The following is a 2677-nucleotide window of genomic DNA, read 5'->3' as shown; positions in this document are numbered from 1 at the left end:
CTCCTGCTGGGTGTGCCTGGCTCACACCCCTTCAAAGTGCCTTTTTCCCCCACAGGATTTCGATGTTTTAAATGATTCCCTTATGAGTTTACCTTCTCGAGGTCCACAACCGGGAACTCCTACCCGCCCCACCCCCCAGTTCTGAGAGAGGACAGTTTCCAGACCATCTGCCCCAAGTGCCCCCCTGGGCTGCTGGAAATCCCACCACTTTATCCCTCTAGCTTTGTCCTGTCCTCCATTACTGGAGGTGAGTCCTGCCAGTACTACATGAAGCAGGGCTACCTACCAGCCTCCAAATACCAAACTCTGCCCCTTAAGGAAAGTGCCAGCTGGTGGTGGAGGAACAGAGTCCACGTCCCTTTTCCTATGGCTGACCTAGCTACTTGCAAAGAGAAATTTGGACGTTTTTCCAAAGGACCCCAGTTGGTTCGTAGAGGAATTCACCAAGCTGACAATGTTCTATGAACTTACTTGGGGGGACACACAGGTCCTCCTTTCTACCTGCTGCACCTTTGGAAAGCCGGATGCTTGGTGCAGCCTGGGTACATGCCAACAAACTGGCAGCCCAAAATCAAGGATATATAATCTACCTTACGGAGGGGATGCAATCCCTGACCAAGATTCCCACTGAGACTACCAACAGGGAGGTAGAGGGCTTGAACACAGGAACCACATGATAACTTGCTTCACAGAAGGGATGAAAAGGTGTGTTGTCAAGACTGTTAGTTATGGGCTTCCCTGGTGGTGCAGTGGTTGAGAGTCCGCCTGCTGATGCAGGGGACACGGGTTCGTGCCCCGGTCTGGGAGGATCCCACATGCTGCGGAGCGGCTAGGCCCATGAGCCATGGCCGCTGAGCCTGCGCGTCCGGAGCCTGTGCTCCACAACGGGAGAGGCCACAATAGTGAGAGGCCCGCGTACCGCAAAAAAAAAAAAAAAAAAAAAAAAAAAAGACAGTTATGACAAAGAACAACACAGGAAGTAACGCAGGGAAAAGATGAAAATCTGGCCCTCTTCCAGGGCAGTTTGGTGGAGACCTTTAGAAAGTATACCAATATTAATCCCGACTCTCCTGAAGGGCAAGTCCTAGTAAATACCCATTTAATCACTCAATCTGCTCCAGACATTAGAAGAAAATTACAGAAGGCAGCTATGGGACCCCAAAAATTCTCAACAAAATATTAGCAAACTGAATCCAACAGCACATAAAAAAGATCATACACCACGACCAAGTGGGTTCATCCCAAGTTCACAAGGATGCTTCAACGTACGCAAATCAATGTAATACACCACATAAACAAACAAACAAAGACAAAAACCACACGATCATCTCAATAGATGCAGACACAGCATTTGACAAAACTCAACATCCATTCATGATAAAAACTCTTACCATACTGCGTATAAAGGGAACAGATCTCAATATAATAAAAGCTATTTATGACAAACCCACAGCCGATACAATACTAAATGGTGCAAAGCTGACAGCCTTCCTGCTAAAATCTGGAACAAAACAAGGATTCCCACTCTCACCACTTCTATTCAACATAGTATTGGAAGTACTAGCCACAGCAATCAGACAAAAAAAGAAATAAATGTACCCAATCAGGAAAGGAAGAGATAAAATTGGCATTACATGCAGATGATATACTATATATAGAAAACTCTAGAGACTCCACACAAAAACTACTAGAACTTATAAACGAATTCAACAAGGTAGCAGGATACAAGATTAACATTCAGAATCAGTTGCATTTCTTTACACCAACAATGAAACACTAGAAAGGGAATGTAGCGCTCGCTTCGGCAGCATGTATACTAAAATTGGAATGATACAGAGAAGATTAGCATGGCCCCTACGCAAGGATGACATGTAAATTTGTGAAGCGTTCCATATTTTTAAGAGAAATTAAGGAAACACTCCCATTTACCACGGCAACAAAAAGAATAAAATACTTAGAAAATGCACAATTTGTATGGAAACACAAGAGACCCCAAATAGCCAAAGCAATCTTGACAAAGGAAAACAGAGCTGGAGGAATCAGGCTCCCAGACTTCAGACTATACTACAAAGCTACAGTAACCAAGACAGTATGCTACTGGCACAAAAACAGAAATATAGATCAATGGAACAGGATAGAAAGCCCAGAGATAAACCCATGCACATATGGTCACCTTATCTTTTTTTTTTTTCTTTTTGGCAGTACGCGGGCCTCTAACTGTTGTGGCCTCTCCCGTTGTGAAGCACAGGCTCCGGACGCGCAGGCTCAGCGGCCATGGCTCACGGGCCCAGCCGCTCTGTGGCATGTGGGATCTTCCCGGACCAGGGCACAAACCCATATCCCCTTCATCGACAGGCGGACTCTCAAGCGCTGCACCACCAGGGAAGCCCTGGTCACCTTATCTTTGATAAAGGAGGTAAGAGAGAAAAGACAGCCTCTTCAATAAGTGGTGCTGGGAAAACTGGATAGCTACATGTAAAAGAATGAAATTAGAACACTTCTTAACACCATTCACAAAAATAAACTTAAAATGGATTAAAGACCTAAATTAAAGCCAAACACTATAAAACTCTTAGAGGAAAACATAGGCAGAACACTCTATGACATAAATCACAGCAAGATCCTTTTTGACCCAACTCCTAGAGAAATGGAAATAAAAACAAAAATAAACAAATGG

The 2677-nt window shown here is 44.5% G+C and overlaps 1 non-coding gene across 1 annotated transcript; it reads left to right on the top strand.

Moving 5' to 3' along the window:
- Positions 1 to 1792: 1792 nt before the first annotated feature.
- Positions 1793 to 1899, top strand: LOC112064976 (U6 spliceosomal RNA). The gene has a single exon (XR_002891765.1). It is a non-coding gene; the product is annotated as a U6 spliceosomal RNA (small nuclear RNA).
- The last annotated feature ends 778 nt before the right edge of the window (positions 1900 to 2677 follow it).

The sequence above is a fragment of the Physeter macrocephalus genome, chromosome 18, assembly GCF_002837175.3.
Source record: "Physeter macrocephalus isolate SW-GA chromosome 18, ASM283717v5, whole genome shotgun sequence".
In the NCBI taxonomy this organism is placed as follows: Eukaryota; Metazoa; Chordata; class Mammalia; order Artiodactyla; family Physeteridae; genus Physeter; species Physeter macrocephalus.
This window is presented reverse-complemented; position numbering and strand designations above follow the sequence as displayed.